This window comes from Hordeum vulgare, chromosome 3H (assembly GCF_904849725.1).
Source record: "Hordeum vulgare subsp. vulgare chromosome 3H, MorexV3_pseudomolecules_assembly, whole genome shotgun sequence".
NCBI classification, from domain to species: domain Eukaryota; kingdom Viridiplantae; phylum Streptophyta; class Magnoliopsida; order Poales; family Poaceae; genus Hordeum; species Hordeum vulgare.
In genome coordinates this window covers 331,310,185-331,323,712 of record NC_058520.1, presented here as the reverse complement: position 1 = coordinate 331,323,712, position 13,528 = coordinate 331,310,185, and positions in this window count along the sequence as shown.

The window sequence follows — 13,528 nt, the reverse complement described above, 5'->3', positions numbered from 1 at the left end:
GGGGGGGCGGTGGAGGCTCCTGGGAGGGGAGGGAGGCGAGGTGGAGGGAGGGCTGCAGGGGGGGGGGATGGAGGAGTTCCTGGCCTCCTGGTCGCTGGTTCCAGGGAGGGGGCGAGGTGGAGGAGTGCAGCGAGGTGGAGGTGGAGGGGGGGTGGCCGAAGGGTTGGGGAGGGCTCGGTAGGGAGGGATGGGGACGTGCACGGGCGATGTGGAGGTGGCCGGCGAGTTCTCTGGTGCCGACTCCGGCGAGATGGTGCACGAGCAAGAGGCGAGGAGAGGGGGTGGTTTCAACGGGAATGGAACGAGGAAGCCATGGGGGTTCTTATAGAGGCGACGGGAGGCGCTGGGAGGGAAGGTACTTCGCGAATCCCGGAGGTGGAGATCTTCTGTCCATGGAAGGAAAACTTCCTGTGACGTGAAGAAGAAGAGAGGTAGGAGAAGATCTCTTGTTGGGCCAAAATAGGAAAGCTCTTAATTGGGCCAGCTCTTATTTCCATTTAAAAGTGATTCCTTTCCTATTTTTAAAACTAAGAAACTAAAACGATAAAAGGGAATTCAAATCATTTCGGAATAAAGAGTTTCTATATACTAAAATTATCAGAAAAAATAAAATGTAAATGATGGGCATTTTTCCACGGCAAAAATAAAAACTTCAGAAAAAATTATTTTCACAAATTTGCCTAAAAGATTTATTTTCTTTTGCGAATAATTTTTCAAATGACCCTCTAAATTTTAGGGTTCAAATAAATTTCAAAATGCCCGTGGGTTTGAGGGTCATGTTCTTCCTCTCTAGAATGTATTTCCCGGCATTTCCTGCACGAAGAAAACGAATGGAAATGGAAGAGAATTCAAGTGCAAATATCTCCGTTCAAATTCTTTATAGTTGAAGAAGTCATGTCATCTTCTCTCTTTGCTTTTAAAAGATTGAATTTGAATTCACCGGAGAAGGGGAAAGTCATTTTATTCCCTCTCATTCAAAAGTTTTGAAAAGTTTCAAATTTCCACTCAAGTTTCAATCACACAAGCAAACAAACAAACAACTAATAATAATTATATTAACATTCCAAAAATTTATAATTTTGGGATGTTACACTTACACTTAGCGATCTTCAAAGGTATGAAGGTGCTCTACAACCTCTCTTGTTGCTGGTTTCTCCTAGATAGATCTTGGTATGACGTAGGAAAATTTTGAATTACTATGACGTTACCTAACAATGGGTTGCGAGTTGTGGAAATTACATCTTGTAGTTGATGTTAGTTGGATTACTTGGCGGAAGACATAATGTTCAGATCCTTAATCATATTTGTTACACCTCTGATGTGGAACGTGTTGATGAGGTGTGAGTAGTTACTATTGTTACTAAGGACATGGGAGAAGTTTGGTTATAAGTAATCATATTTTGATGAAAAGTATGTTGTTACTTCCTATAATGGTGTCATGAACGTTGAATACATGACACTTCACCATGTTATGGGCCTAAAGGAAGTCATTGTGGAGAAATAGGTAGATGATGGGTTGCGAAAGTGACAGAAGCTTAAACCCTGGTTTATGCGTTGCTTCATAAGGGGCTAATTTGGATCCACATGTTTCATGCTATGGTTAGATTTATCTTAATTCTTCTTTCATAGTTGTGGATGCTTGCGAGAGGGGTTAATTATAAGTGGATTGTTAGTTCAAGTAATAACAACACCTTAGCGCCTATCCAACCACATATCAAATCATCAAAGTAGCAAACATTAATCAACTTAATATGATGAACATGAATAGACAGAAATTTCCATGTGCCCTCACGAGGGCTTGCTTTAAATAAGAGGACTTTCATGCATGTCCTCTGGTATAAACAGGATTGGGCTACCTTGCTGGACCTATATTACTATTGTTATTTGTCACTTGTTATGAATTACCTTGCTACAAAACTATCTACCACTGTTACTTACAACACTTGTAGAGAATACCTTGTTGAAATCTGCTTATCATTTCCTTCTGCTCCTCGTTAAATTAGACACTCTTACTTATTGAAAGGACTATAAATGATCCCCAAACTTGTGGGTCATGAAAACTATTTTCTGGCACCACTGCCATGGAGTGAAGCGCTTTTGTCAAGTGGAAATTGGTAAGGAAACATTTTCGATTCATGCTGAATTTTTCTATTGGTTGTCACAATGAACGGTGACCCTTTGAGTGGCTTGTTCGGGGCATCTTCGCCTCGAATAAAAGTTGATGAAATTGTCCCTCAACCTGCTTAACCTACTGAAAATATTAATTATGAGATTTCTTCGGGTACGGTAGAGAAACTATTGGCTAATCCTTACAACTGTTTTGACACATCTTCATTACCATTTAATATATGTCTATGAGATTTGTTAATTGTTTAAGCTTTCAGGTCTACCCAGAGATAAAGTCAAGAAGAAAGTTTTTCCTTTATCTTAGGAGGGAAAAGCAGTAGTGTGGTACAGTCTATTTTATGATACTGCATTGTGTGATTGGAATCGCTTGAATTTGGAATTTCATCAGAAGTTTTATCCTATACATTTGTTTCATCATGATCAGAATTTTATTTATAATTGTTGGCCTCGTGAAGGAGAAAGCATCACTCAAGCTTGGGGCAGCTTAAATCTATGATGCACACTTTCCCCAATCATGAGCTCTCAAGGGAAATGATCATAAAAAAAATTATGCTCGGCTTTCTCATGATGATCAAACATTGGTGAACGCTTGTGCGGTTCGCTCCTACATGAAGGAGAATATTGAATCTGGATGGAATCTTCTAGAAAAGATTAAACGCAATTCCGAAGATTGGGAAATCGATATAGGTAAGGCATCAGGTGTAAATTTTTAATTTTGATTGCGTTAAATCTTTCATGGGGACTTGTCCTTTTCATGAGTTTAGCAACAAATATGGCCTCGATCCTGAGATAGTAGCTACCTTGTGTGAAACTTTTTCCACTTACTTTGATCTCCCTAAGGAGAACTGGTTTAAATTCCATCCTCCTACTGAAAAACTACAAGATGAACTAGTTGAAATAAAGAAGGAAGAAATAATTGTTAACCATGTAGATCCAGTTGTTCCTACTGGTTACAGTGGGAAACCCCGTTTTTCTATTAAGATTCGAGAGCATGCTTGGGCTGCAATAGTGGTTAAAAAAGTCATGTTAGGACACCTAAACCTTCTGAGCAAATAAATGTTGAGCCTAAGGTTACCATGGTTACAGATATCTTAGCTAATAACATTGATGGGCAAGTTATTTACCTTTGTGATGAAGTTGCTAGAATGGCAAAGCTTGTTGGAAATAAACAGGACGAACTTGACAAAAACAAACCAGTAGTAGGCACACCTGTTATCTCAGTTAAGAATGGATAACACTGTTATCATGGCCTATGTGATCTAGGCGCTAGCATTAATGCTATACCTTTCACATTATATAAAGAAATTATGCATGATATAGCCCCCGTTTCGATTGAAGACATAGATGTTACTATTAAACTTGCAAACTGAGATACTATATCGCCACTTGGGATTGTTAGAGATGTTGAAGTATTGTGTGGAAAAGTCAAATATCCCACTGATTTCTTAGTAATTGGTTTAGAACAATATAACTTTTGCCCCATAATATTCAGTAGACCTTTCTTGAAAACTGTTAATGCTGGAACTAATTGTGGTATCGAAAAAGTTAATGTTACCTTCTCTCATATATCACATGAGTTCAATTTTTCATAGTCTTCTAAACAATCACATGAAAAGCAATTGCCTAATGAAGATGAAATAATCGGTGTTTCTTCTATTTTCGTACCTTCCTACAAACCCATTAGAACGGTACCTGCTAGATCATGAGAATGATATGCACTGGAATAAAAGAAATGAATTAGATAGGATACTTCTTGATGAGCAACCTATTCTTAAGCACAACTTACCAGTTGAAATTTTAGGTGGTCCTCCTCCACCCAAAGGAGACCCAGTGTTTGAGCACAAAGATTTACGTGATACTCTGAAATATGCTTATCTTGATGATAGGAAGATATCTCATGTTATTATTAGTGTTAACCTTTCAGAGCTTGAAGAAATGAGATTACTCAAAATCTTAAAGAAGCACACGACTACTATTGGCTATACTCTTGATGATCGTAAAGGCACAAGCCCTACGCTCTGTCACCAAAAGATCAAAATGAAACCGTATGCCAAACTTGTTGTTGATTATCAACACCACCTCTATCCTAAAATGAAGGAGGTGGTAAGAAGTGAAATAATAAAACTTCCGGAGGTAGGTATAATTTATCCTATTGCTGATAGTAGATGGGTAAGTCATGTTCATTGTGTTCCTAAGAAAGGTGGTATAACTATTGTTCGGAATGATAAAAATGAACTCACTCCACAAAGGATAGTATCTGGTTATAGGATGGTGATTGATTTTAGGTAATTGAAAAAGCTACTAGGAAAGATCACTACCCTTTGGCCTTTATTGATAAAATGTTAGAAATATTATCAAAGCACACACAATTTTTCTTTCTTGATAATTATTCTAGACTTTCTCAAATACCCGTGTCAAAAGAGGACCAAGAGAAAACTACCTTTACATGCCCCTTGGGAACTTAAGCTTATAGGCATATGCCTTTTGTACTATGTAATGCACCTGCTACCTTCCAAAGATGTATGACTCCTATATTATCTGACTTTTGTGAAAAGATTGTTGAGGTCTTCATGGATGATTTTTCCGTTTATGGAACTTCCTTTGAAGATTGCTTGAACAACATTGATCAAGTTTTGCAGAGATGTGAAGAAACTAATCTTGTCTTGAATTGGGAGAAGTGCCACTTTATGGTGAATGCCTTCCCACAAGATAGCGAAGGTACAAGAAGTTTCCTTGGCCATGTTGGTTTCTATAGGCGCTTCATTAAAAATTTCTCTAAGATTTCTAGGCCATTAACTAATATTCTCCAAAAATGTGTTCCTTCTATTTTTCATGATGATTGTGTAGAAGCCTTTGAAATACATAACAAGGCCTTAATTTTTGCACCTATTGTTCAACCACCTAATTGGAACCTATCCTTTGAAATTATGTGTGATGCTAGTGATTATGTTGTTGGTGTTGTTATAGGGCAAAGAGTATACAAGAAATTGAATGTTATTCGTTATGCTAGTAAGACCCTAGACACTGCTCAAAGGAATTATGCTACTACTAAAAAGGAATTTTTAGTGTTGTGTTTGCATGTGATAAGTTTAGACCTTACATTGTTGATTCTAAAGTAACTATTCATATTGATCATGCTGCTATTAAGTACCTTGGAAAAGAAGGATGCCAAATGTATACTTATTAGATGTGTGTTACTACTCCAAGAGTTTGATTTGCATATCATTGATAGAAAGGGAGTTGATAACCCTGTAGGAGATAACTTATCTAGGAAGGAAATGTTCCTGATGACCCACTACCAATTGATGATAACTTCCCTCATGAGCAACTTGTCGTTATAAACACTTCACATAGTACTCCTTGCTATGTAGATTATGCAAACTACATTGCTTGTAAATAAATTTCGCCTAGTTTCACCTATCAACAAAAGAAAAATATCTTCTATGATTTATGAAATTACTTTTAGGATGACCCACATCTTTATGAAGGAGTAGATGGTGTTATTAGATGTTGTATACCTGAGCATGAACATGAATAGATTCTAAGGAAATGCCATACTAAAGCTTATGGAGTACATCATGCTAGTGACACAATGGCACACAATGTATTAAAATCCGGTTTTTATTGGCCCACTCTTTTTAAAGATGCTCTTAAATTTGCTTTATTGTGATGAATGCCAAAGAGTTGGTAATATCAGCAAACGTCAGAAAATGCTCATGAATTATTCACTAGCTATTGACCCATTTGATGTATAGGATTTTGACTATATGGGACATTCTCCTTCTTTGAATTGATATACTCATATTCTGGTTGTTGTTGATTACGTTGCCAAATGGGTAGAAGCTATTCCAACTAGTAGTGTTGATCATAACACTTCTATTAAAATGCTTAAATATATTATCTTTCTGAGATTTGGTGTCCCTAGATACTTAATGACTTATGGTGGTTCACATTTTATTCATGGTGCTTTCCGTAAACTGCTAGCTAAATATGATGTTAACCATAGAAGTGCATCACCTTATCATCCTCGATCTAGTGGAAAGTTGAAATGAGCAATCGTGAAATAAAATTAATCTTGCAAAGGACTATCAATAGAACGAGAAAGAATTGGTCCAGGAAACTTGATAATGCTTTGTGGGCTTATGGGACTGCTTATAAGAATCCGATGGGGATGCCCCCATATAAAATGGTATATAGAAAATCTTGTCATTTATCTCTAGGGCTAGAACATAAAGCCTATTGGGGAATTAAATAAATCAATTATGATTTCAAACTTGCTAGTGAAAAGAGGTTGTTTGATATTAGATCATTAGATGAATGGAGGATGCAAGCATATGAAAATGCTAAGTTATTTAAAGAGAAAGTTAAGAGATGGCATGACAAGAAAATTCAAAAACGAGAATTTAATGTTGGAGACCTAGTGCTTTTGTACAATTCTATTTTTAGTTTTCTTGCATGTAAACTCCTCTCCAAATCGGAAGGACCCTATGTTGTCGAGGAGGTTTATCGCTCGGATGCCATAAAAATAAATAACTTCAAAGGTAAAACCCCGAGAGTGGTGAATGTTCAAAGAATCAAACATTACATTTCGGGTGCACCTGTTAATGAGGAGACCAATATCATCCAAGTCATAACACCGGAGGAGCACATAGAGGAACTCATTTGGAACACTCCAAAAACGTGAAAAAGGGGGTAGGTACGTGGTACGGTAAGTAAATCGATTCCAAAATTTCCAAAAATAAATTTTCTATAGGTTTTGGTATTTTAGAAAAATTACAAAAATAAAAAGGAGTCCACAGGACCCACGAGGGAGGCACAAGCCAATAGAGCACCCCCACGCCGTGCCCTGATGGCTTGTGGGGCCTCATACGTCTCCAACGTATCTATAATTTTTGATGGTTCCATGCTATTATCTTGTCAACTTTGCATGTTTTATATGCATGAATATGCTATTTTATATCTTTTTTGGGACTAACCTATTAACTCAGTGCCAAGTGCCAGTTTCTGTTTTTTCCGTGTTTTTGGCCCATTTTCAGACGGAGTCCAAATGGAATGAAACTTTACGATGATTTTTTTGGACCAAAAGAGACCCCCGAAGCTTTGGGAGAAGACCAGATGGGCCGCGAGGGAGTCACAAGCCCTCACGCCGCCACCACCCCCCCCCCCCGGTGGTGGCGAGCAGGCTTGTGACCTCCTCGTGGGCCCAACTGACGCAATTCCACCGCCATAAATTCCTATAAATTCAGAAACCACCAAAAAGAAACCTAGATCAGGAGTTCCGCCGCCGCAAGCCTCTGTAGACACCAAAAACCAATCTGGAGCCCATTCTGGCACCCTGCCGGAGGGGGAATCCATCTCCGGTGGCCATCTACATCATCCCGGCGATCTCCATGACGAGGAGGGAGTAGTTCTCCCTAGGGGCTGAGGGTATGTACGAGTAGCTATGTGTTTGATCTCTCTCTCTCGTGTTCTTGAGATGTCTTGGTCTCGACGTACCATGGGCTTGGCTACTATACTTGGATCTTATGATGTTCTTCCCCCTCTCCTTCTTGTAATGAATTGAGTTTCTCCTTTGGAGTTATCTGATCGGATTGACTCTTTGAGAACACTTGATTTATGTCTTGCACGTGTCTATCTGTTGTGATCAACCTGCGGGTTTGTGATAATTGGGAACCTATGCATATGGGTTGGCACACGTGGATTCAAGTGAGTACTTGATGTATGTTTTGGTGATCAACTTGCGGGTTCGTGACATTGGGAACCTATGCACAGGGGTTGGCACACGTTTTGACTCTCTGGTAGAAAGTTTGGGGCACTCTTTGAAGTTCTATGTGTTGGTTGAATAGATGATTCTGAGATTGTGTGATGCATATCGTATAATCATACTCACGGATACTTGAGGTGACAATGGAGTATCTAGGTGACATTAGGGTCTTGGTTGATATGTATCTTAAGGTGTTATTCTAGTACGAACTCTATGATAGATCGATTAGAAAGTATAACTTTGTGGTGGTTTCGTACCCGACAATAATCTCTTCGTTTGTTCCCCGCTATTAGTGACTTTGGAGTGACTCTTTGTTGCATGTTGAGGGCTAGTTATATGATCCAATTAGGTTATCATTGTTGAGAGAACTTCACTAGTGAAAGTATGAACCCTAGGCCTTGTTTCCACAAATTGCAATACCGTTCGTGCTCACTTTTACCATTTGTTACCTTGCTGTTTTTGTAATTTCAGATTACAAAAACCTATATCTACCATCCATATTGCACTTGTTCCACCATCTCTTCGCCGAACTAGTGCACCTATACAATTTACCATTGTATTGGGTGTGTTGGGGACACAAGAGACTCTTTGTTATTTGGTTGCAGGGTTGCTTGAGAGAGACCATCTTCATCCTACGCCTCCCACGGATTGATAAACCTTAGGTCACCCACTTGAGGGCAAATTGCTAATGTCCTACAACCCTCTGCACTTGGAGGCCCAACAACGTCTACAAGGAGAAGGTTGCATAGTAGACATCAAGCTCTTTTCTCGCGCCGTTGCCGGGGAGGCTAGGTAAGCGGCACTCACGTCCCGTCAACGAAGCTCTTTTCTGGCGCCGTTGCCGGGGAGGTTAGCGCTTGAAGGTATATCTTTAGATCTGGCAATCGAATCTTTTTGTTTCTTGTTCTTTCACTACAAAACTACAAAAAAATGGAATTGAGGATGCCTCATATGCTCCATCTTTTCAATGTCTTTCGTGAGCATGATTGGAAGGAAAATTGTGCTCAAATGCTGAAAGAAGAATTACATAGAATGCTTCGCATAGAATATGTGAATGATGAGCATGATTCCAATGTTCTTAGCATGAATTCTTTGAATACCCATGATGCTAATGATATGGAAAGCCACAAGCTTGGGGATGCTATATTTGATGAAGATGATCTTTTTAGTTCTTCCACTTTGAATGATCAAAATCATTTTGATGAAAGCATGCCCCCTATCTATGATGATTATTGTGAGGATACTTATGCTTTGAAGAAGAGGGATGATAAAACTTGCCATACTCTCGAGAACCCCTTTGCTAAACCTTGCTTTTTCATTGTGGACACAATTTGTAGTGCTCAAGTCTTTTACGATACTCCCACTATTATTCTTGAGAATAGATTTCCTTAGGTGAAGAGTAGTAAAATTTCTATGCTTGTAGATCATGAAACGAATGCTTTAGGTGCTGGTTATATTGTTGAATTCATTCATGATGCTACTGAAAATTACTATGAGAGAGGATCATATGTTTCTACTTATTGCAATAGTATCAAGCTTCCTCTCCATATGTTGAAATTTTTGAAGCTATGCTTGTTTTGCCTTCCTATGCTAGTTGATTCTTGCTCCAATAGATTGTTTGATCAAAAAATACCTATGCATATGAAGTGGGTTAGACTCAAATGTGCTAGCCATTTGCTCCATGATGCTCTCGTTGTGTTTCAATCCTTACCTTTTATGTGAGCATCATTGAAATCAATGCCTAGCTAAGGGCGTTAAACGGTAGCGCTTGTTGGGAGGCAACCCAATGAATAAATTTTTCTTTTCTTCTTGCTTCCTGTTTTGTTTTCTCCACACCATCATAATTCTGTTACGATTTGTGTCTTTTGTGTTTCTTTTTGTGCTTGTGCCAAGCAAAACCGTTATGATTAGTCTTGGTGATGCTTGTTTGATCATGCTGGAAAAAGACAGAAACTTTCTGCTCACGAAAAGAATTTACTTTTTATTCTGTAAGAGATTTTGAGTTGATTCTTTCTGCTGCTGATTGCTATGCAAATTCTTCATAATGTCGTAATTTTTCAGAATTTTTGAAGTACCAGAAGTATACGAAATATACAGATTGCTACAGACTGGTCTGCTGTTAACATATTCTGTTTTTGTTGTGTTGGTTGCTTATTTTGATGAAACTATGGATAGTATCGGAGGGTATTAGCCATGGAAAATTGAAAATACAGTAACCCAACATCAGCATAAGTAGAATTTAAGTTTTCTACAATACCTAAGGAAGTGGTGGTTCGCTTTCTTATACTAATGTTATCACGAGTTTTTGTTTAAGTTTCGTGTTGTGAAGTTTCCAAGTTTTGGGTGAAGTTCTTATGGACAAAGAGATAAAGAGTGGCAAGAGCTCAAGCTTGTGGATGACCAAGGCACACCAAGAGATTCAAGGGTGTCGTAAAAGCCTAAGCTTGGGGATGCCCCGGGAAGGCATCCCCTCTTTCGTCTTCAATCCATCGGTAACGTTACTTGGGGATATATTTTTATTCAACACATGTTATGTGTTTTTGCTTGGAGCATCTTGTATCGTAGGAGTCTTTTATTATTGTTGTGTCACAATCATCCTTGCTGCACACATAGAGAGAGAGACATGCACTCACCATGATTTTGTCGAGCTTCACTTATAACCTTTGGTAGACAATTCAGCTCACATGTGCTTCACTTATATCTTTTGAGCTAGATACTTTTGCTCTATGTGCTTCACTTATATCTTTTAGAGCACAGCGGTGCGTGGCTTGGTAGTTGATCCATGATTCCAAAGTAGTCTCAAAGGGGGTAGTAATCCAAAGGGATACGAAAACTTCCACCTTCATGTGCATTGACTAGTTAGAGAAGTTTGATTCCTCTCAATTAGTTTTGAGTTGTGGTTGTGGTAATATTGAAGTTATGCTAGTAAGATATTGTGGATCTAGAAATACTTGTGTTGAAGTTGGTGATTCTCGTAGCATGCACGTATGGTGAACCGCTATGTGATGCAGTCTGAGCATGATTAGTCTTTTGATTGTCATCCATTGTGTGGCGGTCGGGATCGCGCGATGGTTTATAGCTACCAACCCTTCCCCTAGGAGTATGCGTTGAATGCTTTGTTTAGATTACTAATAAAACTTTTGCAACAAGTATATGAGTTCTGCATGACTAATGTTGAATCCATGGTTTAGATGCACTTTCACCTTCCACCATCACTATCTTCTTAGTGCCGTGCAACTATCGCCGGTGCACAAAACTCACCAATAGCCTCCCTCAAAACAGACACCATATTATGGCTTTTTAAAAGTCATTCCGAGATATATTGCCATCCAACTACCACCATGAGATGTGCCACCATGTCTACATTTCCATTGCATGATCATAAGATAGCTAGCATGATGTTCCATTAATGTCTATGCCATGCTAGATCATTCTCACGGTACACTACCGAAGGCATTCCATATAGAGTCATCGTTGCTCTGAGTTTTGAGTTGAAAGTGTGATGATCATCATTGATGGAGCATTGTCCCATGTGAGGAAATAAAAGAGGCCAAAGAAGCCCACCAAAATAATAAAATAAAAAAAAGAGGCAAAAGAGCCCACCAAAAAAAGAGAGAAAAAGAGAGAAGGGACAATGCTACCACTTTTCCACACTTGTGCATATTAAGCACCATGATCTTCATGATTGAGAGTCTCTCGTTTTGTCACCACCACATACCTAGTGGGAAATTTTCATTATATAACTTGGCTTGTATATTCCAATGATAGGCTTCCTCAAAATTGCCTTAGGTCTTCGTGAGCAAGCAAGTTGGATGCACACCCACTAGTTTTCTTTAAGAGCTTTCATTTACTCGTAGCTCTAGTGCATCATTTGTATGGCAATCCCTACTCATTTACATTGATATCTATTGATGAGCATCTCCACAGCTCATTGATATGCCTAGTTAATGTGACTATCTTCTCCTTTTTGTCTTGCAACCTCCACCACATTCCACACCTTCTATAGTGCTAAAACCATGGCTCACGCTCATCTATTGCGTGAGAGTTGAAAAGGTTTGAGAAAGTAAAGGTGTGAAAACAATTACTTGGACAATACCGGGGTTGTGCATGATTTAAATTTGTTGTGCAAGGATGATAGAGCATAGCCAGACTATATGATTTTGTAGGGATAACTTTCTTTTGGCCTTGTTATTTTGAAAGTTCATGATTACCTTGCTACATTGCTTGAATTATTATTGTCTCCACGTCAATAGCAAACTATTGTTTTGAATCTAAAGGATCTGAACATTCATGTCTCGTGAGAGAAGTTACAAAGGACAACTATGCTAGGTAGCATGCAACATCAAAAATTCATTCTTTATCACTTCCCTACTCGAGGACGAGCAGGAGTTAAGCTTGGGATGCTTGATACGTCTCCAACGTATCTATAATTTTTGATGGTTCCATGATATTTTCTTTTCAACTTTGAATGTTTTATATGCACGAATATGCTATTTTATTTCTTTTTTGGGACTAACCTATTAACTCAGTGCCAAGTGCCGTTTCTGTTTTTTCCGTGTTTTTGCCCATTTTCAGACGGAGTCCAAATGGAATGAAACTTTACGATGATTTTTTTGGACCAAAAGAGACCCCCGAAGCTTTGGGAGAAGGCCAGATGGGCAACGAGGGAGTCACAAGCCCTCACGCCGCCACCACCCCCCCACCCCCCCCCCCCCGTTGGTGGTGAGCAGCCTTGTGACCTCCTCGTGGGCCCAACTGATGCAATTCCACCGCCATAAATTCCTATTAATTCAGAAACCCCCAAAAAGAAACTTAGATCAGGAGTTCCGCCGCCGCAAACCTCTGTAGCCACCAAAAACCAATCTGGAGCCCGTTCTGGCACCCTGCCGAAGGGGGAATCCATCTCCGGTGGCCATCTTCATCATATCGGCGATCTCCATGACAAGGAGGGAGTAGTTCTCCCTCGCGGCTGAGGGCATGTACCAGTAGTTATGTGTTTGATCTCTCTCTCTCGTTTTCTTGAGATGTCTTGATCTCGATGTACCATGGGCTTTGCTACTATAGTTAGATCTGATGATGTTCTTCCCCCTCTCCTTCTTGTAATGAATTGAGTTTCCCCTTTGGAGTTATCTTATTGAATTGAGTCTTTGAGAACACTTGATGTATGTCTTGCATGTGTCTATATGATGTGATCAACTTGCGGGTTTGAGACAATTGGGAACCTATGCATATGGGTTGGCCCACGTGGATTCATGTGAGTACTTGATGTATGTTTTGGTGATCAACTTGCGGGTTCGTGACATTGGGAACCTATGAACAGGGGTTGGCACACATTTTGACTGTCTGGTAGAAACTTTGGGGCACTCTTTGAATTTCTATGTGTTGGTTGAATAGATGATTCTGAGATTGTGTGATGCATATCGTATAATCATACCCACGGATACTTGAGGTGACAATGGAGTATCTAGGTGACATTATGGTCTTGGTTGATATGTATCTTAAGATGTTATTCTAGTACGAACTCTATGATAGATCGATCAGGAAGTATAACTTTGTGGTGGTTTCGTACCCGACAATAATCTCTTCGTTTGTTCCCCGCTATTAGTGACTTTGGAGTGACTCTTTGTTGCATGTTGA